Consider the following 25,361-nt stretch of genomic DNA (forward strand, 5'->3'; position numbering starts at 1 on the left):
CTTTTTTCCTCCCTAAAACTTGCATAAAAATGACAAACTACAGCTTCAGTTTCCTGTGATTCCATTCAAAGTATTACTGTATGCTTGAAACATCTTCATCTGTGTAACTGAGAAAGATAAACTAGTATTGACTTGTGTTCTGTAAGAAAAGACAGAAGTAAAAGACCTAAAGCATTGTTATGGCATTTATTCCATCAGTGCAGATTGTTCCCTGTTGTGTATTTCTGGCATTGGACTAGTTCACTTAAAGACTAAGAAATAAGGGGGATCCTATTTTATAGTTAAAATGAATAAATTTTAAAAGCATTACTCTAGTTTGCAGTACTATTTTCTTTATTTCTATCACATTTTTCCTGGAAATCTCTCCTTGCAGTTTCATTAAGACCATACAAATTGCTATTCTAGAGGAAAACAATAGCAACAGCTATTTTCAAAAAAAAATTAAAATGCCAGTTTTACTATATTTTAAAACACAAAAAATTTCAGTAGAATCCTTGATACTATGTCTTTACATACTTCTGAACTATTAATCTTTTAGGACGAGTTTTAATGTTTTATCTTCCTTGCACTCCTTGTACATAAGGGATTCTGAAAACTCTATTTTATGTTAAGGTCTAATAGTATTTATTTTACTGTTATTCAGTCTGGTTGAAGATGTACAGAGAAACCTTCATGAGGATAGCGGGTTTTTTTGGGTTTTTTTTCAGAAACCTTAGAGAAACAGAAAATACTGCTTGTGTTACTATATTTCTTTATGCCAAACATTGATATATCTTCTCTAGACTGAAGAACACTAAATGGTTCTGGTTTGTTGTACCTCACTCTTTGTCATGTGCTGATCTGCCAAGAGAAAGAAGGTTTCATATATGAAGAAGCCCATCTTATGTGGATCTCTTTTCCTATGAACAACCCAAGACAGAATTTATTAGAAATACATCTTTAATTCAGAATAATATAAGCCCCTGATTCCCAAAGACCTGATCTATGTGGGACAAATCAATAAACAGGTATTTCCTCCAGCAGCACATAAGAGAATGATAGTCATGGTCCTTTTATAAGGTAAAACAGCAGTGGTGTGTTCAATGAACAGATCTTTCACAGCAATCCTAATAAAGAAAAAAAGGAAAGAAAAGTTATGGTGTGTTTTCAGGGAAGCGGGGAGGGCAGTTTAGCAAAAGAAAGGGAGAAAGTACTTAAATGTGTTCTTAGCTTCATCTGCTGTTGATACTCTTCAAAAAAATGCTGTCTACACATTTAATAAAATTTCTTACTGAGAAAAACAAGGAAGGGCATGTTTTTCAATTTCCTCACATGGAAAGGGCAGCAATAACTAAGCAGTTACTCATTTTTATGTATTAGTTGCTAGCCAGACAATCAGCCACACTTATTCTTACTCTGAACTACCTGTTTATCCTGGGTCACTAGAAGGTCAAATATATATATATATATATATATATATATATATATATTTTAGGGTCATGCAAAGAATCATGAGGAATTCTAGTGAAAAAAGGGATAATACAGGCACTGGAAAAAATAGAGGATACTCAATGAGAACAGAGATGGAAGTGAGCGTTCATTGCCAGTTATGGCAGTGGGGAGGTGTATCACACACATACAAAGAAAAACAAATGATTAAATGTGCTAAGTATAAAGTGCCCTGCTGTGTTAATTTTTTTCTTTTGAGAAAGGAAGTCATTAACAGTATATGTATTAACAGTATATGGATTAACAGTATATGTAACTTACATGTAGTTGAGAATAAAGAGTGCTTTTGTAGAAAGAATACTGTTATTATTAATATGAGTAAAGTAAAAGAAGTGCTTTGGACATTATAAAAAAGAAAAAGCTGTATCATGAACACACAGAAAATTCAGTCTGTGCCCATCGCCTCTGATCTTTTCACAGGACACCACTGAAAAGAGGTTGGCTCCATGCTCTTCACAACTTCCCTTCAGCTACCTATATGCACTGATAATAACCTCCCTGAGCCTTCTTTTCTGTAGGCTAAACAGACCCTCTTCTCCCAACCTTTGCTCATAGGGAGGTGTTCCAGTCCCTTAATCATCTTAATGCCACTTTGTTGGACTGCAATATCTCCATATCTGTCAGTGTGTAGCCTTACCAGTGCTGAAGAGAGGGCAACGATCCCCTCCCTTGACCTGCTGATGATACTTTGTCTAACGCAGCCTATTACACCACTCAGCTTCTTTCCAGCAAGGGCACATTGCTGATACATATTCAGCCTCATGTCCATTAGGTTTCATAGGTCCTTTCCTTCCAAACTACTTTTGAGGTGGATGGCCCCAGCATATGCTAGTGCATGATTTGTTCCACCCAAGGTGCAGGACTTTGAACTTCCTGTAGCTGAACTTTATGAGGTTAAATATCAAACATTCTTACTCTATATGTGAATATGGAGATTTAAATAGCTGAAGAAACAAACACTTTGAAATGCTCTCTAAAGAAAAGTGTCAAGACATGAAAAATTAACTCAGATTTATTGCAGGAGTTAAGTAGGGCTGGTAGCATGAGTACTCAATGTTAATAAAATGAATAGTAGTGAAAGTCATTCGACCAAAGCACCAATCCTTATGGAGAAGCACAGTTCTGTGCTTAGAGAAAACTATAACTGAGAGTTATAGTTGAGAGTTGAGAAGGTAAAGACATATATAGAAGATTGTAACTACATTAGTTTAAATCTCCTTGGTTGCCATTACTAGTAAAAATGACAGCAATAGATGGATGAGTGGTTAAACAGCAGGGTAACCTTGGTAACAATCATAACGAACTGAGGACCAGAGAGTATTTATAGTGTCACACCATAATTTAATTAACTTGAGGGGGGCAAAAGCCTCATTGATTTGACCAAACTAAATTCCTAAATACATTTTCAACATTACACTTACAAATCAGCCAAATATTCTGTGTCATTTTATTGGGTTTATGCAACTACAGTTTTTTAGTTGGGGAGTTGCAGTGGTGGTCTTTGTGAGAAGAGACCAAGGACTGGTTCCATGTCAGATAGAACCTCTTCCAGTCTGTTTGCAAAAGGACTTACCACTGGCCAAAGTTGATCCAATCAGTGACAATGGTGATGCCTCTGTGATACTATATTTAAGAAAGGGTAAAATACAGGAGCTGTGAGAGAGGAGTGAGAAAATTATGAGCAACAGCCCCGCAGACACAAAGTAAGAGAAGCGGGAGGTTTAGGGAGGTGCCCAGGTGCCAGAGCAGAGATTCCCCTGCAACCTGTGGAGAAAACTGTGGTGAGGCAGGTTGTCTCCCTGAAATGTGTGTGGGACCACAGTGGAGCAGATATACACATTGAAGCCTGTGGAGGACCTCATGCCGCAGCAGGTAGATGTGCCCTGAGGGAACCTCCTGGGAGGAGCTGTGGCCCATGGGGGACCCAGGCTGGATCAGTCCATTCCTGAAGGACTGTAGACTGTGGAAAGGTCTGATGCTGGAGCAGTTTGTAAAGAACTGCAGCATATGGGAAGGACTCATCTTAGAGAACCTAACGCCCATTCTAAATATATGCACTATTTCTAAAGCAAAAAAACTTTTGTTAAGTACTGAGTTTAAAGTAAAAGTACAAAAATATTTTTTCTGATTTATCTACAGCTATTCAGTTCAGTTGAAGAATTAACTGTTCACTCAGCTCACATTCTACCTTTTCTACCTTTTTTTTTTTTTTAAATTTTTGATGTTTCAGTGTGAATTTAAACATTTATGGTGAAATTCAGACACCATGGTATTGCAAGCAAATTTTCCAGAGACATTAACAGAAATTAATTATCCCACTTAATTTGCATAGTGATGAACAAGTCTGATTCATGAATTCACTAAGAATAATAAACAACTGTGGTCCTTCTGTGAAGTATTAAAAGCATTTTTTCAACTGTTTAATAATTTATGAGGGAGTTGATAGTATATGGTCTTTCTCATTTGAAAAAAAAATAAAAACAAACAACGAAAAAATCAAAACAGTTCCATCAGTACTGTAATGTTGAAATTACTAAAAATGTGCCTAAAAAGAAAACAGTAAGACTATGTATCCAGTTTATGAACCTGTACTCTATAATATGAGTTTAGAAAGTAACATGTTGCAGCTTTGGTGACAAAATCACAAACAAATGGCATAATAGCAAACAGTTTCACAGAGTAAATTTTACTTACAGAAAGCATGACTGATGTCTTGGAAATGCTGCATTACTACATTAAGTGTAACAACTCTTACTCTTAGTCATGTGACTGACATTGCCCAAAAGAATTTGATTTCCTGTTTTTCTTATTCAGCCTTGATGATTTCATACAAACTGATGAAACACTGGAAAAGGAGTTTAAGCCATCGAAGTAGATGTTATTTAACATTCAGAGTGTTTGACACTAGGTTGACTGGTATTTTGTATTTATCGAGTAAAATAAGAATTTATGGAGAAGAATTTCCAGCATCTGTAGCTTCACTAAAAATGTTGTCATCTTTTAAAATATTTGTTATACCAATGTAGTAGACTTAAGCATAACATACTAGAACAAGACTTTTTTCACATTTATTATTTGTCCCTTTTCCTTTCCTCAGACATAGAGAGAGGAGTATAATGAGGAGTTAAAATAGAAACTCAACAAATGCAGTTTCTACTGATGCTCCAAACATCACAACCATGAAAGTTCATTGGTGAAGTTAACTTGTACATTCTCAGCTATAGAGAACCTTTTCAAATACTTCCACTCCTCAGTCCTACTGTTCTGATTCCAAACTACTTTCATATGACTTCTGGGGCTGACATCAGATCTGTAAAGTTAAATTTTATTAAAGGACGTGGTTTAACGAATTTTGTACCTTTTCAAATTGTTTGTTGTTTTCCCATCTTCCTTTCTATGAAGAAATATGAAAACTTCTATATGAAAATTCCTCCTATAGAAATATATTAAATTTCATTTTGTTTTAATGCACTTTACTGTGGATTTACTTCAGTAGATCTAGACTTTAAGATGTAGTCAGCACCTCACACAAGAAACGTATTTTTCAAAAAACTTCAAGTTTTCTAAAAGAAGATTTCTGTGTATGAGTTTGCTTAAACAGCAATAGAATGAAGTACTTTTTACTGTGGCATATAGTCAGAGATCAGTTAAATGATTCAGCAATTTACCAATATGTCATAGAATAGTTATACATACAACAATTCAGAATGGTTTTATAATGCAAATTCAAATTAATAAAAAGAAATGCTGTTAACTACACTGCAATAGAAAAAAAACATGTTATGAGATAGTCACAGAATAAATAGTCACTAAATGATATAATTTAAAGAGAACTGCATAGCTGTAGGTTATGCAGAAGATAGTACTGAATTGAGATACATGTACATAATGGTTGGAATGTATGATCTTACAGGTCTTTTCCAGTCTTAATGATTGGAAAAGATAATTAGATATCGGATGATTAGATATTAATTCTGGCATTTGTGGTAGCCCATTAGACTGAGATACATTTTTTCTGAATCTAAATTCCATGTTAAGAGGCAGAGAGTGCAACTCTTGTGCTTTATTTTTATTACCTCTCCAACACATCCGTAGCCTGTCACCTAGTGATGTGCATTGCACTGTGCTCTTTGCATTAAGAACATCTGTAAGAGTAATAATTAATGAGTTCAGGCACAGACATTTTCTGCAGTTTTCACCTTAGGTCCAGACTCTCCAGTTTTCTGCCAGTTTTCAGAAAGTTCACACACATACACACACATACATGCACTCAAATCAATGTGCTTTCAGATGCTGAATACAGTAATCCTTATTTAGACAGGTATATGAAATAAAGATGTTCAACAATGGCCTATACAAAATCCAGGTTTTACTTATTAAAGTAATTATTTAGGCACACCTGAAAATGAGATATACAAATACTGGGTATGTGAAAGATTCTTCAGAGAATTCTTAAAATGACATATAGCTTGCGTAACATATTTGTGTCCATACAAATCCTAATTTTCACATCAAGCAGAAGGGAGAAAATTTTTTTAAGCTGCCTTTATTGCCACGCCAAAACCCTCATCTCCAAGGCCTTGTACAAAGCTGAACTAGTCAATTTGTAATTAAATCTTATAGGATACAGCAGTGATACTCATTACAGAAAAGGCATTTTATAGTCAGCAATCTTATTTTCAACTAACAGGATGACACAAAAGTCACAGTTCATAGAAGCTTTATGTCTGTTATTTCATGCTGGAATAATGCTGCACAAACCAATTAGCCAGTGTAATAGTGTCAAGATGTATTTAAAGAAAAAAATGGATCTGGCAAAATGCCTCTGCTTTTCTCATATCTACAAGGACCTGTGTATTACTGAGACCATAGGTTTATTTTTGAAGGATCAGCCTTTTGGGGTACTAAGAAATAAATCTCATAAGCCAATTAGACTATATATAATTAATATAGAATGGTATAACTCCCACTCCACAAATAAAATTTTTCTTACACTTGGAAAAAAAACTGAATAAAAAAACTCCAAAGTGAATAAAAACTACTAAAATTAAAGCACTTCAGTTAGTGCATCCATTAAGGTGAATGGAATGAAAGAATACAATGGTTTTGGCAGACAGCTGAATTAAGGTAGCAATGCACTGATGGCAGTCTGAAGGTTTTTTACATCCATAAGTGCTTGTAAGCATGGCCTATTTTTTTGTTTGTTTGTTTTTTTTGTTTGTTTGGTTGGTTTTTTGTTTGTTTAAAGAAAATTCATTCAGGAATATCACAGAAAAAGGATGGGAAATGAGAGAGAAGGAAGACTGAAAAACTAATGAAAGATTGGAAAGGGGATAAATTTACTACTTTAAATTACACACAAAGTTCTGATTCCCAGAAAACTTCTTTCATCAGATTCTTGTAGATATCCAGGTAACTAAGATCTGAATAAGGTTTTACAGAGGAGTGCTGAATGTTTGTACACCTATTATTCAAATTATGCATCTATTATGTACATAAATCTGTGAATAAGGATGCCACTGGTTCTCAGAAAGTGACCAATTCATGCAAGTTCTACTAACATGAAATTATAATATTCAGTTACATTTTTAAATGACAAGTGAATTTCAAAAATAATAAAACTAAATAGACAAAACTGTCACATCGCAAAGCTTTGTCCTGTGACTAAATGATTTTTGTAGGAAGATGCAAAGATCTTCATATTGCTGCATCTCAGAATCTGGAAGTATGAATGGAAAAAACTATTTTGTCCCATATCCTGACTACAAGCTCCTCTCTAGTCAGTGCGGAGGACAGTTTCGGTCTAAATCTGTAGATAAATCTCATTTGGATATTCACATTGCCTCTCATATATTTATATGACAATTTCTAATTACATTCTGCTATGATGGAGCAGTGACACTTTTTCCCCTTTTAAATATTCAATACTGTTTTAATTGGCTGAACATTTCATTTTCACATTTAGGTAAAATAGTAATTTTTTTATATATTCAAAAAGGACAGCCAGGTGTATTTGTGAACACTAAAGAAGCATTACAGCAGGATAATTGTAAGACCACTTCAGAAATGAAAAAAGTTAAAGCTGCTTTCAAACATGGAATTATGGAGGAGCAATTCTACTTCATTCAGCAGGAGGTTTATACCTTCCTCTCTTTCTTTTCTTTAGAAAGAAATGAAAATACCAGGCTTAAAGAAACAAAAAAATGGAAATATTGCTGTGGAATTACTAGATAGCCCATCTTGCTGATAGTTTATGGAGCAAAAGAAGAAAATGGAAATTAGTGAGTGAAACATGAATTTCTACAACTAGGATTCTAAATGTAAATGTCTAGATTACTGCTGATGTTCTGAAGAGCTAAGAAAGTCATGTACTTTTCATTAAGCAGCAATGTAGTTAGAACAGATAAACTCCCTTTTCCTTGTGCCTAGTTTTCCTTTACTTTTCATGCATTACATAGAAATGAACACAGATGGGATAAGAAAATTAAAAATCCAAACCCATCAAATGAATAACACAAGCATTGAAATAATGTCTATGGTATTTAGGTGACATTTTCCGGATGAAAAATGTACATAAAAATGTTAGCCAAAAATATTTTCACTTTAAAAGGAAAACTATTATATAAATTACTGTGTAAAGATTTTTTAGTATTTAGTAAGTTTAACATCTTTAGCATTACATGCTCAAAAGTAAACTATCACAGAATGTATTGTTTCTAAAGGAGAAAAATGTTGACTTTTCATGACATACTGTTTCCTATTCAGTATTTGAAACTCATGCTTGATTTGTAAGTGTTTAACTAGACATAAGTTTCAGGTTTGTGTTCTTGAAAAAGAACTAAGAATTAAACAATTTAAAAGAATTATGTCTCCATAGTGCTTTTCAGTGCTGTATTTGTCACCACTGTTTATTAGATAGACACAAAATGTTGACGCTCATAATTTGACTTACAGATTTTTCATTTAAATACTGTGAATTCTAAATGATTGATTTAATAAGCTGTCTTTCATAAAGCCTTAGTAAGTACTAATATAATAAAAATTTCATTCAACAGTGGAAGTGGTGGGAAAGGAGATACAGGAATAATTCTTAATCCATGCAGTATAAAGTTTGTCATTTGGTCTAAAATAAACTGTTCTTGTAAAGAGGAAAGAAACTAATTGCATTTGGTTTATGCTTCATCCTAGTATAGAAGATTCACTTCTCAACTGAAAAGAATTAATTGATTTCTGAACATATTTGACTGCTATAAAGACTGAGAGTAAAAAATTGCAATATACCAGAAACGTTGGTCTTATTTTATAGTTTACATGTCCTTTACTGAATTAATTTCATACCACAAGTTGGGAAGTGGCAGCAAAATATAACAAAGCATCTTTCTAATATTCTGTCCTAGTTATAGGGAAAGGAGGAGGGGTTTAGCATTAGATGTGACCAATTATGTATTTTACCCCATTTCGTCATTTCTGACGGACCATCTCAGCACAGGAGGCGGAACTGTTTCTGTTGCAGTTTCTGCTTCGGCTGTTACTGTAGCCACCACTCCCACCCACCCAGAGGTGAAAGATCTTACCAAGGGCCCACCCTGCCACAAGCTGCTTCAGGTGTTTGTGATTTTTGCCATGGTGATAGACTGGCACCAATACTTTTTGCAGTGGCTGTTGCCTGTTGCTTGCCCTACAGACTGAGGGAGAGTCTGCAGTCTTCTACTGTTGGCTGTTCTCTAACCACATACGGAAAGTAAGATGCAACAAAAATATAGTTTGAGTCAATGTGACCTTTATTCATCGAAAATGTGCTGATTGACTTTTAGAAAAAATGCATTATTTTAAAATTAAAGGTTATTAACTTTCAGGATCAGGACTTCAATAAACCTCCACCAAATTGCACCCTAGATTTATCTCTGTTGTCCAACAGTGCATTCCCCTGACCCCAAAAAGAGGATCTAGTGACAAAGAAAGTAATTTAATCTATCTTTAATATAAATAATTTCAACAAAACCCATTGCTAGCACATACTGAAAGACTCATTAGGAATCTTGACAAAATGATTAGTTGCTATTTGATGCCAGTTGGAGACATAAACTATCCATCGAATGACTGTTATCTATCTACATGATATTAAATAAAAATTCAGCTTTTCCCAAATAATATTAAAAAAACATAATCTAGTGTAAAATCTCTTAATTAGTTGGAGGTTTCAACTGCAAAATTCTTGATAGAAATAGCCTGTATGAATACTGTTCCATCAGGTAGCATGGTTCTGATGAGCCCTGAATGTGACTTGCTCCCAGTGGAAAGCAATTTAATGCTCTACTGCACATAGAATAGTATATATGAATGAAAAAAAAATCCCCAAAATAAAACAAACAAAAAATCTCCTACCAAAATAATTACTGACAGGTACACCTGAATAGGAGTGCTTATTAGCCACTTGTCTGTAGCCAGGCAAGATTGTTTCACCTCAGTTTAAAAAATAAAGACACATGGCAGGCTGCCTCTGCAAGTTCTCATTAGGCAAACAGCCTCCACTGTCCATTAGAGGAAAAGTATCCCTATTATTTAAGGAAATGTGACAACAGTGGAGGTGAAGTGATGGCAGGAAATTCATCAGTGCATTACAAAGCTTTTTGCTTTCTACAACTTTCACCAGCCTCTTTCCACTTTTTTATCTGACAGCTCAAATGTCGCAGGGTTGTAGTCATGGCAGAGGTCAAGAACAACAGTAGGGCTATAAAATTAGATTCTTTAAGGGGGGTAGACTGCCAAGCACAAATAAGTTTATTGAGCACAAGACAATGAGATAAGAGCTCACATCTCAACAAATGTATCCAAGTAGCTACCATTATTTTTGAAAAAACATTAAGAACCTTAAAAAAGATTTAGAACTTTTACATACTTTCTGAAATCTAATAAAACTAAGGAATATTAAAATATCTGTCATATCATAAATATTGGAAAACCTCATTTATGTTGGGAGCCATTGTAAATATGCATAACTAATAAGTAGTCTTTGTTTAAAAAAACACAAACTTCTATGTCAATCACAAACTATGAATTTAAAATATTGATAGAATAATATGTGGGTTATATCAGGCGCACTTACTGCATATATAAATGTGTTTTACTAAAGACTAATTTACTTCAGCACGATGCTCAATTAAAAAATAAACAGAAAATGGCTTCTTCCCTTAATAAAGACAAGGTTTGCAATGCTACAAATGTCAAGTTTAAAGCTAAGAGTTTTACCATCTTTATTGTTTCACAATCAGTGGTAGAAATAAGGTGAGTTTGAATTACCTTTCAAAATGTCCAGTAGTGCTCTTCTCTGGTCAAGGAACAGGTTCGGTGTCTGAATAAAAAAGCCACAATTGAAATTCCTGCTAAAACAAAGAAGACAAAGACAGTATCTTAGCTTGCTATTCTGTCAAAATGTTAATTTTTACACATACACATATTCAGTATGTGCAAGGAAAAAAAGAATGCACCCCACATCTTGAAGATACCCCTTTTCTGGTTTCTTATTTGAGTGATACAATTAGTTATCCTTCTCAATATATCCACTGAAATAAAAAGTAAAATTATAAACATAACAAATAAAATGCCTGTAAACTTCATCAGGCCCAGTGAAGGGAAAATATACCTAAAACTGCAAAACTTCTGTGCAGTAAAGAAACATTTATGGCTTGTATAGAAGTGGCATCATAAGGACAGAAAATGCATCTTTTATTAATTAAGAAAAAAAGACATAGTCAGTACTATTTACAATATTATGTTTTTGTGATTAATACTGAAAGCACCACTGACTGTAATACATACTGTAGAAAAGGATTTAATTAAAACTTAAAATTTGGTCAGGAAACAGTATCTAGATAAAAAATTAAAACTCAAAGAATAAATCATCATTAAAGTGACAACAAATAATAAGATATAGTGAGGTAATTCCTCAGTGATTTTAATGTCTGATACAATGAAATAAAAAATATGCCTCAATTATATAAAGAAGTAGTATTTGTGGTGAAACTGACCCTATTTGAAGAAGCTTTAGTACAATTTGTGGGATAAATTAAAGATGGCAGAGTCATGAAATACCTAAGTTCTAGCAATTTCTTAGAGGAACCACAATTTTTTACAATTGTTAAATCTTTAACTATATTTGTGGCAATAGCATCAATCATAAAGATTCATTCTGGTATTTTTGCAAATAGATAATAGTTGTTATCACAGTTATTTTCCATTTTCTGCTTACTATTAAAAATTAATTTCAGATAAGGGTTGTGTGAAAAGTATAACAATATATAAACCAAGATGAAATCTAACTTTGATGAATTTAAGGTATTGCAGGAACTCATACAAACCTCTTCTTAACAGTACTCCATTCTATACCTAGGAAGACCTTTAACTTTCTTTTATAAATAAAAACATAATTCTATAATAGAAATAAATAAATCAAATAGATAAATACAAATTTATAAATAGTAAAAACAAACAACTCCCCCAAAATATACTTTTAGGTTTGAAAGGAACTCAACTCAACTCTGTGTAGTTGGAAAAGTGTTGTAGTAAGAAGTACTTTATCTGTGGAAAAAAAAGCCAATGGGCTGGATTTAATTTTTTTCAATGGATCTGTATCAGGAAATACCAAGAACATCATGTTGAGTAACTTTTATAGTTTATTGAAAACCTGCATGAGCTAATAATCCATGGCTGCATGTCAATGTCAGTGTCAGTGATAGGTGAACACAGCGTGCTATCATACATGCTGTATCCATCTGCAAGAGGGAGTTACCTCATGGAACTTTTTTAATATCAACTAAACAGCTGCTCATATTTTAGTTCAGAGCTCTGACTTATGGACAAGCAGACTAGAAGGCTGTGACAGGAGATGAAAATTGGGCTTTATGATGATGTTATTCAGATATTATGACAACATGTCTCAGGGGACAAAAACAACACCCAAAATCTGTGCACATGTATATGTTAAGAAACATTACTGTATCATCTATCTTTAATACCATTGTAAATATCTTGTACAATCTTGAAAGCCCTGAAAAGGAGTCAGAAGGAGGTCTTGAAGGTGTGAAGAAGGACAACTAGATTTCTCATTAACATTAAGTAAATTCTAATGTAAATTTAAAATATCTCAATTTCAAGGTTCAAAAGATAGATGAGGCAACTTCAAGAAATAAAACGAAAAAGTAGTAAATTAGTTAAACTACATAACTTTTACTGTCTCAGGCAACTTATTCTGCTGTTACCTTATGGGAAAGATATTTCATCTTCAGGTAAAGCTGTACGGTCAGCCAGAATGATGCTTGCTGTCACATCAATTTTTTATTCTTCCACATCTGAATATAAGATTGGAAAGAATGACTGAAGAATAGCTTTTCTCACACAGAAAAGTAGATGAAATATAGACCTTCCTCTCCTGATTTCATTGTTAGAATTTGAAAGACAGAGCAGAACAACAGCTGTTTATTTTTGCGGAAATCATGGCTCAAAGATAGATTGGCCTAATCATTTTAAGCCAATGACAAGAAACTTGATAGCCTTAAAAAGATGAGGGAAATTACTTCTGGCTGAAGACAGCAAAGTGGGCGGATCAGCCTAACAATAGTTAGCACTATCTTTCCTTAAACTATCTGTAAAAAAAATATCATTATGGAATGCTGTAACAATCCAATAGCTGTTAAAAATCCTTTTTCTTGACTATTTTAAATAATAGACATTTATTGAGAATATCAGAGAATTCCCAAGTGTTCCAATAATATCAGTGACCTCCCATGACGTTTTAATTCATATGTACCCACTAGAACATTCACATTCAGAATATACAGTGATCTTCTTATTTAATATTATGCACAATAGGGATAGTCTCTCCTTAAAGGTTTAAAACACAATTCTGATACTCTGTCTATTTTCATAAGTAGTGGGGTGGTTATAAATGGTCAAAGCAATGAAGACCCTACAGCTAAATTCTGTTAACTTGGATAGGAAGATTTATGTGGTGTTATAGTTAGTTTGACCATCTGCACTAAATGTAATCCATGCAAAAATCCCACAAGGGCCAACAGCTCTCTCCAGGCTGGGAACAGTGGAGGAAACCCATGGTGGGAAACAGAACAGGTTCTGGCAGACATACTTTCCCATCCAGGAAGCCGGCAGTCAGTGGACACTGCGGCAGTCCCAACCCCAGCACCAGTGCCTGATACAACCCTGGAGTGGCTGTACAGGTCTGTGGGGATGGACTCGGGACATTAGCCCATAGGTGGACTGCTATGAAACACTTTTTCTCACAAGCACAGATAAAACTACGCTCAAACCTTTGGTGAGCCCAGCAGAGAGAAGCTGGTAAAGGAAGAATTAAGAAAAATGAAAAATATAAAAAAATAAAATTAGAGTAGCTCAGTAATAAGATACAGTATGCAAGAAAAAGGTACTAAGAACAGGAACAGGAAATTACATCAAGACAAGAAAACAACCGTCTGTGGATACAAAAGAATTGCCTGTTAAACCTGAGGGCTGGTGACTGATGAACTAGTTTTGTCTTCATATAGAGCATTTCAAATATGATTGGAGTTCTCAGTGGTTTGAAAACTTTCTTTTAGTATGAGTGCTTGGTAGGCACTGAAGTAAGTGGTACAACCACAGGATTTTCAGTTCTCCTGTGTGCCCTACAAGAAAGAACATGGTACTCTGCTGGAGTGGATTTTCCAGTTTATTTTAGTCTGAAAGTAGTCTTACTTAATATATACTTTATAGTCAAAACCAAACACAATAAATGAGAAGGTTCAGGAGGTTTATTTCAGAAGTGCATTATTGCTCCAAACTAAAATGTTAATGCAGATTTATCTTCTGTCAAATTTTAACTTTGGGAAAACTAGAATTAGTACTAGACAACCCTCCCATCAACATAACTTTTCTCTGCTTTTCTGTTGTGAGGCAGTCTCTAGAGAAGCTATGAACTCTCATCATCTTCTAAAAGCATGGAACTTATCAATAACAATTTCTTTTGTCAGCATATTAACACGAAATTAAATATTGAGGTCTACCAAGTACAGTTTTGGTGCTGTCATGCGTTTTCCAGGATCTCAGAAATAGCTTCAGTAGAATGAGACATAACATCCAGTTCAGTCTGGCTAATAGTAAGTCCAGTAAAACAGAATTTTGCTTCAATTATTCAAATATTGACAACACATACTGTCTCAAAGTCATGAAACTTGGAGAGCACAAGCAAAGCATATTCAAAAGGAACACACCCTAATATAAGATACATAAACGTTCAGAATAAGATGAATACAAAGGGACGTAAATTATCTCAGATACATTAAAGAAGAAATAATTGATCAACCAGATATGAAAATTGCAAAATCAACACAATAAATGCAGTAACTTTAAAATAAACTAACTCATCCACATAATAAGGTGTACTTTCTACTCTTCCTACCTTCAACCTTTGCTATTCTGTAGTTTAATGTCAGCAGTATATTATTTATGAATATGCCATTATGAGGCAGCATAAATAGTTCTATTGCTAGATACTAAAACAATGAAGAAAAATTATTGTTTTCTATTTCCCTACTTTTTCTTTCAACTGCCTGTTAACAGAACAAAGCTTCAATCAGAATAGTAATTTAAAAAATATCAGTTAGTAAAACCAAAACCATGAATCTATAAATCTAGCAGTCATAAAACTACAGCCAATTATTTATAGTGATTTGGTATGACAAAACAACCCACTCTGTATACTCTATATCAATTTAGAAAAATGTGTAGTTAGCTGAATGTAAGACATTTTTCTTTTCCTGAAAATATTAGGCAGTTATCTAAGAAAATAGAGACACAGTACTCCTTCACAGTAGATTAAATTTTCTGACCTCAGCAAAGCAAGACCAGACACTTATATACATTCTTATTAAAAATTAAGCAAAAGCTCATAAATAACAATGATATCTTTTTGAAGATATCATTCCCAAAGATCCTTTAGAGAAATTATGTCTTCAAAAACCATATACTATTTAAATTCTTGAGGTTACTTTACTTCAGTTTCTGTCTACAAACCTTCCGTTCAGTTCCTCTGTCCAACAGTTCAGTGTATTTTGTATTTTGTTTGAGAGATGGCTGCATTTTAGAATTGGATTAAATAATAATCAATATTCCACTTTATGTACATTTGAAAAATACTTTGCAATGAAAGGTGCTTTTAACATGTGAAATGATACACAGGTGATTGTCTAAAATGAGTTTGTCTTTTGGAAGACAAAAGAAATTAAAAGAATCAGGGATGGTGTTATGTATTTCCTTATCAGAAAAAGAGAGCAGGACATGCTTTTTATCACCATCTCCATTATTCCTTGTTATTTCTAATGACCCTCTGATTTATTAGTTGTGAAGGTTAACAAAAACTTAACATAATTTAAAAAGATAATGTTGATTGAAGACTAAACCACAAGTGTCTGTTTTATTTCACCACCAATACATGTAAAAATCTATTTTTACATGGAACACAATCCTTACATCAAGTCTTGGTGTCCTAAAGGGAACTATAGCAGCACTCTGTAATTTCTGCTAAATCTCTGGGGATCTTTAGAAAGTCTTTGTAATAATCATTGTAATTTCAGTTAATTACTTCTTGACAAACTCTGTCAAATTAAGTAATAGCAATATTCCTAGTTTATATGTTAGGAGAAGAGTTATCCATATCATGGTAAAATTTGATACAATATCTGAATCTTTTTTAAATCTAAGAAAATAGTTCCTTTATTGCTTAGCTGTAAAATTCAGGTAATTTTTTATAATACAGGAATTATATGAAGCCATATGTATTACCTGTTCATTTGCAGTACTTTTTTTTTCTGTTCAATTTTCCAATGGCCAAAGTAGCATGTACTTTCAGAAATACTACTGAGCAAATTATTTCAACCAGTTGTATAGAGAGGGAAAAGTGAAGAAATTTCAACTAGAATACTTGTATAGATACTACGAAAGCTTGAAACTCTAATAAAAATGTTCAACTAATTTATATCTATATATATTTAGAGACACTACAAACACTCTGATGTTAAGTATTTTATTTTGTCCTTTTCTGATATTTGGAATTGGTTTCCATTTTTAATTTAGTTTTAATATTTAGAATGCTTTAGTTATATTTAGATTACAAATAAATAAATAAACCACAATATACACATACTATTTTTCAGTTCTTCCCCAGAACTGTCAGCAAATTGATAGACATAAGCAGAACTAGCCTCAAAAATTTGAGAAAAACACCTGAAGAGCAGGTGCTCTGAAATTATTTTAAGACATATTCACTTTTTTGAGGTTGAGTTCTGATTTCCAAGTAAGGAAATACCTGCTTTACAGCCTTGCTTTAACCACCTCTGTAGATAGACTCTTGTGCTTAATGTTTCTCATTAATTAACTCCAGGCATACCCTAATGGGAATATTAGGTACCTAGACTCTCATTAGTCAACAGAGCAAGGTAGCGTATTTTGTCTTCAAATTGTTTTGCAAAGGAGTTTTTGTAGTTCTCTTCACAGAGCAAGGTTATTGCCTGCCTACAAAGAACATCTGCTTGATAACAGAGTGTATAGTTCCCTAATGTCCAACTTTTGAAGCCTTAAATAGAATATAACTTCCTATATAACTATGAAAATTGATAAAAGGTACATTTTCATATTGAATTGACTGTAATTTTTGAAACATCAAAAATCTTTTTTAAACAAATCAAATTCATTCTTCAAAGGTGGTGGATACAAATTTCTGGACATCCAATTGCAGTCAAATTTACTTGTAGGATTTCAGCTAAGCTGATGGAATATACAGATTCGTCTATATTATATACAAAATGCTCAGAATCCTCAAAAATTATCTAAACAAGAATTACAGTTAATAAGAGAAAATATGTGCAGGTAATTCAAAGATGATGACTGTATTTCTGTATATCATTGGCACATTTCCAAAAAACTGTCAACGTTCTGAAAGGTAAATTTTGTTAGTTTTAATTCTCTATAATCAGCCTTTTGAATTCTGTATTCAGATCCTGGATGAAGAATATTCCTAAATCCCCAAGTTTACTTCACATGCAGAGAAAATAGCACATCTCACACAACCAGCCAGAATGGTGTGAATTTATTTATGCATATAGACACAGATTATTAAATATAATTATCTATCTAGCCATCAGCTTCATTTAACATAGTTCCAACATTTTAATTGGAATTAAGACTCATGAGACTGTGTCTTATTGATTCATTAACAACTGCATCAAGTGTACTGTCAAGCATAAGGCTAAAGTTTGCATACTTCAAGCCTCCTGAGAGATTTATTAATAAATCACTTCAAAAAAACCTCAGTGTAGGTCATTATTACAATATGGCATAGAATTATTGCATATGGTCTATAAAAAGAACACACAAGAACACCCTTGGAAAATCTTCCAATTGTTGAAAACAACTCTCAAGGGAAAAACCCAACAAGTTATAGAAAAAGACAGGTGATAGGAAACTCAGAGATCAAGAGCTGAGTGGCTGAGACTTTCTTGCACTTAGACAGTGAGGGTAAAGAACCTATTGGTTCCTTTGTTTGGGGTCCCTCCTCAGAGGCACCCAGCTCAAGCTTTCATTTTGTTTCTTAGTTATTGCAACAAAATCTAACTATTTTCAGGATCAAGATGTCTGAGACTCTGCTATAGGAAATGTGGGGTCGAGCGGTTAAGGAAACCCGGTCTGACTGTGTGAACATGAGATGCAGCTGTGAAGGAGCTTTGGTCCCAGCTCAGATGGTGTGAGTGACGAAGTGGCTCCTGGATGGTCTGACAGAGAGCTTTCCGTAATGCATAAAAACCTAAATGTAGGTGTACACAGACAGGTTCACCGCCTACCTGATATCCCTGCCTGGATCTTGGTCCTACTGCTCTCAGCTGGTCCTGCTTGAGGTTTGCTAGCAAATTGCACATACACAGGCTCAGAGAAAGCAAGACGCCTTTCTCCCTTGATAGCCAGCACCAGGCATATGGGCTATGAGGCACAGTCCCGTTTCTCTCACCAGTGCCGATCCCCAATTCATCCCAGTCACACCAGTCTCTCACAATAGCTGTTTCTTCGGGACATGGATTGTTGTGTCCCCTGTGTCAGGTGGCCAAGACTCTCATCCAATCCAGCTGCCGACACTGAGAACCCTACTAACTCCAGCAGTTGATGCCAGGGAGCCTACACCCTGGTGGGACCCTGGCTGCTGACAACAAATCTATTCACTCACCTCACCAGCAACTGGCGCTAATCTTTACAAAACTCACATGCACAGAGGGTAAGATTACATGAAAAGAGAGTTAAAGTAACATTTAAGAAGAAGATAAGAGAGATGATCATATGCAGGGCTTGATCAGACAAGTGTACTGACATGCAATTGGTACCTTTTCTATCCCTGATCCCTTTCCTCTAAATATTCCTTCATAAACTTTGAAGAGCCTCACAGAATCCATAAAAATCCTCACATTCATCTTACTTTCCCTTCTTATCAGTTGCAATGTCCACATAGCCTTCTCTAAAGCTCTGCGTGGGGTTTTGTAAATGTCTATCAATAATTAATTGTGGGCCTTTGGCCTCTGCTATTGTTTCTGTTATCCCTTGCTGTCTAGTATGTTTATGTCTGCCTGTGATCTTATTTATCTTTGCCCCCTTTATTTATTACTCCCTTTTGCATTTACAAAGCCCTTGATTATCAGAAAACATCAACGAAGCAGACCCTTTCACCTTTAACATAATTTTACAGCCTTATTTACCAAATTCCAGATTACCCATCTGCTGTTTTGACTTCCACCTCTGACAATAATGCTCAACAGGAAGCCACGAAAGGAAAATAATTTTTTTTTCATCTGAAGAGCCAATTGCACCTGTCTCTTTATAAACAAGTAGGTAGCTTCCCCACCACCCACTTTGTTATTATTCCTGTTTTATAACCTCTCCACATTTTATTATTGCTTTCTCTGTACTCATAGCATACAGATATACAGCCTGTCAATATTTCAATGTTATGCAAATACTGACATTCATCCTCGGCTAACTTACTTGAAAAATGAAATGCAACACCATTTTTGTCTACTTTTGTGGAAATTTTCTTATATCCCATTAACAAGCTAACACCTACTGCATGCCAAAAGGTCAGACTTAATAATTTCAGGTTCCTGCCTACAGTTCCTTTGTGCCTTTTCCTTTCACATGTGCAAACCACATGCTCACTTAATGAACCCCCTTTACCTTATCTCACACAGACTTTTTATCACCATTCTTTCATTGAATTGAAGACTTCTGATTGACATTTTCTTCACTGTTTCACTATTTTTATCCAATACTCTCCCAAATTATTTTAGCTTTCATTTTTTTTCTTTCCATCAGAAAAGAACTTTAGAGAATACTATATACAATGCATGAATTAATGCAACAAACACACTTTGCAGAATAGATATCTTGAGTTAGTTACCTTTCAGTAGACTCTATTACTTATTCTGTTAATGCTGCCTTTTACACTGTACCCAACATCGTTTTACAAGAAAGCCTCACTGATTTGACAAATAAGTCTTGAAACAATGCTTTTAATCACTCTACTTGAAAGAACAAAATTAAAGTTTGTCTATGCTCTAACATTATAGAAGCAACACAATGAACAATAGTAAAAGAAAAGCAAAATCATTGAAACACTTTTTATTTGAAGAGGTAACTATACAGATAATGTGAATGTGTCATTTTTTATTAGTAATTGTAAAATGTCCCTGAGTAACGTATTTTGAAATTCGTATCTTGTTACTCTGCAGTTATTTCTCTTGTTGACATGCCCCAATTTCATATCTTTGTTTAGGGAGAGTGACAAACGTTGAAGGCGGATGGGAGGGGGGACCCCAGGCAGGAGGCTTTTCCTTTTACCCCTCACTCTGGGGGAGAGCGGTGCTCCCCTGCCCTCCCGCCATCACATGGTATCCTATGGCTCTCACAGAGTCCACAGGACACGGCAGCTTCAGGCAGGGAGCGGGCAGAGAGAGCGTTTATTGTTCTGGTAACTGATTAAGTACCTTTTAGGGGGATTACAATGTAACCAGTGGGGGTCCAGGAGGTCTCACAATCAATGACAAAAAGGGGTTAACAACCAATAGGGAGACTTTCAGGTATCTCTCAGGACATTCCAAAGGTACAGTGAGGGATCTTGGGAAGAAGAAAGGTTTACACAAAGAGTTACAACACCATTTTGGAAGCATGTTCACTTTAAACAACTTACAACTTCTACATCCTTTTATATATTGCAGAGTTACCCCAACAGGAGAGGTCCAGGGCTTTGCTTTACTTTGCTCTAACGTTGACAGCTACCTCAAGAATGATAGTTCAGTGGAAAAGCCAAATTAACTCATTTCTAGGTCTGGGAGAAGGAAAAAGTATTTATAAGCTTAGACCCTTTTTGTTGTTTCCTACAATGTTGGTACTTTTAACCCAGTAGACCTCTGTTAATCAAACACAATACCCATGTAGATAACATATCCAAGTTCTCTCGCTATAGCATCCCAAGTGTAAAAAGTAGGATACCATGGGAACAGCTTTCTTGTTGCAAACTGAGAATGGTAGCCAACATATGTTTACTTAGCTCATGTAAAATGAAAGTTAGAGAATTAAAAACTAAAACTACAATCAGTTACAGGATTTATGATTATTTCTCTTTCCTCAGTTGAAAAATGTCAGGAATTGTATTTTCCTCCTTAACATTAACTTTTTATGAATACAAAAAGTTTGTAAAACATTTGTTAAGAAGAGATTGAGGGAGTCAAGGATATTGTTTTAGATACTGTTTTAAGGACCTTAAATTATCAAAGACATTCATAATAGGCTGGACATATGACATCCACAGAATATTTCTGTTTTTCAGTAAGAAGTAATGGAGTTCAGACCAGGAAAGGCATTTAAGATGTTACTAGATATCTACATTCAGTCACGAATATTGCACTCAGTGTCTCATGAATCAGAGGTCATAGTCACAGTAGGTTGTGAATATAAGTGTTCCTATAAAACTGGAGTTTAAAAAAACCTGATCTCCATTTATTGTTTTTTGAGGTGGAGGGATAAACCAAAGGGAATATTCTGGTCACATAGATCATTTTACTCCATGCTGTAATTCTTATGTGCATAATTATTATTTAATATAAACAAATATTCTTATAAATGAAGCATGTTACTCAAGTCACTGAATACAGTATATTCAGCAGTATTAGTCAAAAATCACATAAAAAACCAGATTCACAAATATTGCCTAAGATTTTAACAAAATTATAAACTGGAGACATAAAGAAAAAAAAAAGTGAAAATTTGTTAATATTACTTTTTTCCCTCTCAAATTATGCTAGCCATTACATGAATATTAACTACTCTAGTTTTATTGAAGTATGTTTTTTAAGTGTTTAATATAAATAGTCTAGATTGTTCATATAACCCTAATTTTCTACAAGCCCATATCCAAATTAAAACTGTAAATCTCTCTCTTTATTGATCCCTTTGTAACTTGAATATGTTTTTAAATCAACCAGAAGTCATAGCAATAAAAAACTCAGGCTAGAAATTTTCATACTAGAAAACACTGTGTGTTTGTTGAAGCCTGTTTTTTGCCTTTTCACAGAATAAGTGTGTTAATACCAAGGAACGTCTAAAGAAGTTAGACAATTTTAATGTCAAGAAATGGCATTCTAGTATTCAGGACAACATGAAGTTACTAGAAGCAAAGTTTCATATTCTATTCACATAGTCAGGAATTTGAATCATAATCTTCTTAGGAATAATAGTTACTGTGTAATCTGATTAGTTGTCGTTTGTTTGTTGGTTTGGGTTTTTTTTTTAGGCTTTCAATTTAAGGATTTTGAAGAATACTGCGATCTTTATTTACAAATAATCCATGAACAAAAAAAATCACAGCAATGAGAGATGCAGTAAGAATCCATTTGGCTAATCCTTCCACAATCCCAACATTGTTAATAAAAGCCATCAACTGCTTATCTAAGATACCAAGTGAGTAATAATAATAAAAGTAGTTCAGTATTTGGAAACCGTGCTTTATTACCAGATCAGCATAATGATTCTCTCTAGTCATGGAAGAAAACATGACTCACTAGAATAAAGGAAATCCATCCATTATGTAGAGATGAATAGAGTTAATCCTACCACACTAGCTCATCAAGTGCTGCGAATACCCACTCTGAATCTGGATTGAATGTACACAGATTGACTGCTGACTGGACAGCTACAACACTGTCTAAGGATGTAGAAACCCACGTCCTTTAAATAAACAAGAAAAACAACACTAGTTCTTGAATCTAGTAAACTGGTTTTAACCAAATATATTTATAATACTTACAACTTGAATTACAATTTCATTCTTTCCCCTTTAATGAAATACATATGTGTTCTAGATGATGTTGATTCTAGAAAACATCACATCTTTTATTTATTCAGTGTAACATTAAAAATAGGAAAAGAGGATTACTTAAAGTTTGTATATTTTAATGTAAGAGAAATCTGGTTTACAATTTTTTTTTTTAAATAAAATGCTTATAAATCTGTATAAACCATAACTACTTTAGCATCACTTTTGGAAGTGAAGTTGTATGGGAAAAAATAAAATATTAAAAAGAGTATAAAGTTGGTGACCCTGGAAATGTTTCTTAATGCAACTCTAAAACAAAATAACCAAAAGTTAGAATTAAAAACACTTGTCCTGAAATTTACCATTTGCAATTCCTACTGACATTTTAGAAACTTAATTATTTAATTGAAAATTTAAAGCAGAAAAGGGGTTTAAAAAAAACCACCCTCCATGTAAAATATGGTGTTTGTACAATGTATGCTAATACGTATAGGAAGCAGTCATGCAGTTTTCTAGAATCAAATGGAAAATTTATTTACAAAGCTTGAAATTTTCAGTACAGAAGAAAGTACTTAAATGCATCAGTCATGTTACCTTTAAAGAATAGGTAAGACTTCATCCTTTTGAATGTATCTCTTAAAGTATGGTGTACTACTTGAAGATTGAAGCAAATATTAGTATTTATTATATTTATATTATTATCTAGAAAGGAAAACTTTTAATGGTTTTCTTTGTGGTTTATTTTGTTTAGTTTTTATGGGGTTTTTTACAAAAAAATTGCGTTCATTGATCAAAATGTTAACACAGGAAAACTGAGGACACTAGGAAACCTTGTGGGGAAGGTGCAAAAGAACTTGTGATCCTAAGAATTCTATAAACTCTTGCTAAGGTGGCTCTCAGAGGAGACATAAGCTTAGAGCTATTTTTTAAGATCATAGCAAAAGAAAATGCACACCAGGGCCAAGTCTGACTAGAACTCACTTTGGTTAAAGTTATTCTTGGTCCTGTTGTAAGAAGGCCAATCAACACAGATACACTGTCTTCAGGGAACTCGAACAGACTTCTACTTTCTTCCCAGTGGCCAACATCTAACAGGTCTGATGGCAAGAAAAAGATTTGTATCTTCTGCAAAACGCTAAAAAATCATGCCATGGCACAACATTTGAAGCTGAATTTAGATGCATAACTTTGAACTTTTAGCATATGAAAAGTACACTTGGATTTTTGCTTGATTCAAAGTAAACTATAAAACCTCTATAAAGAAAGAAATTTGATTCCCCCCCCAAGTTACTATAATTGTAAATACAGTTCATAAATGAGACAAGTCAGACATTCTAGGATTCTGTATTTATGTTTTTGCAGAAAGCTGTAATCACTCTGGTTATTTGCAAAGACTTACAATGGCAATTCAAGGTCTACAATGGCATTCAATACTTTATGTGCAAGTAGCTGTGATGGAAAGAGCGACCTCTATTTAACAGACGTAGCATGACCTACATTATGTACGTTATGTACAATCATGTGTGTGTGTTGCCTTATATATAGATTTATATGCATTACTAAAATAAAAATAAAGTGTAATACCTTCTCTTTGTGTATTACAAAAGCAAGTATGCCACTAGTGAGGAAAAATGATTGAATACAGTATGGATTTTAAATCAAGATATTTTAATTCAACACCACTATAAATCCCTGGACTAGATAAAACTCTAAAGGCAAAACTAAATAGAGTATCTGAATCTTGTTGTTGTGAATATTTGACAGAAAAAATGGGGTGAAGAACAATAAGTATTGGTTCCTAACTCACCTTAAATTTAAATTTTTCTGCCTCAGCCTCATGCTGAGGTGAGGGAGAAAACAGCAGTTGTACTAATAGCAATTGCAGTATTGACAAGACAAGCAACAAGGTGGAGATATTTTACTTGCCTCAGTACTTTGGAAACAGGTATCCAACCCTGTGTTTTCTTCATGGCCTTCTAAAAATAAATTATTATTATTATTATTGCCTTCTATTTCACTCACAGAAAGCTGAGTTAATCTGGCTTTCTGAAAACTGACTGTTTTTAAAGATTCAATATGCAAAAGCACCGTAGAGCACTCATACAGACCTAACAAAGATATGTATATTGTAAACTTTCTCATTCTTCATGTAAGACATAGGACCATGCCTTTGAAATGAATTTGATTAACTGTTTAAGGCAAGTGTCTTAAACAAATAAATAAAGCTGAGAGTACTAAGGAAGCAGTCGGAAAAGAGTATCAGGAGCATATTTTTCTTTTAGTCTTTAGGGAAAAAAATATCTTGTTTTGTTTTCTAATTTGTAGCCAGTTTCTAAAAAGTAAAGGTTTGTTGATTTATGAATTATAAATACAGAAGGAATAAGTTAGGGTTAGGGTTACATATCTAAATCCCAGTCAAATGGACCTCATTTAAGGAGTTCTAATCTTAATGAGATTATATCTCTGTATATGGGTGGAG

The 25,361-nt window shown here is 34.0% G+C and overlaps 1 protein-coding gene across 6 annotated transcripts in view; it reads right to left on the bottom strand.

Moving 5' to 3' along the window:
- Positions 1 to 25,361, bottom strand: part of MGAT4C (MGAT4 family member C) — a 368,163-nt gene that overhangs the window by 187,440 nt on the left and 155,362 nt on the right. For 4 of the 6 annotated variants that reach the window (XR_007629994.1, XM_050324305.1, XM_050324301.1 and 1 more), the window contains one exon: positions 10,789 to 10,868. The gene's annotated coding sequence lies outside the window, so the exon portion shown is untranslated. Of the gene's footprint in view, positions 1 to 10,788; positions 10,872 to 25,361 lie in introns of all 6 variants that reach the window. The other 2 variants (XM_050324302.1, XM_050324298.1) reach the window with 2 other exon arrangements.

Source organism: Myiozetetes cayanensis, unplaced genomic scaffold (genome assembly GCF_022539395.1).
Source record: "Myiozetetes cayanensis isolate MyiCay16 unplaced genomic scaffold, myiCay2020 scf3, whole genome shotgun sequence".
NCBI classification, from domain to species: domain Eukaryota; kingdom Metazoa; phylum Chordata; class Aves; order Passeriformes; family Tyrannidae; genus Myiozetetes; species Myiozetetes cayanensis.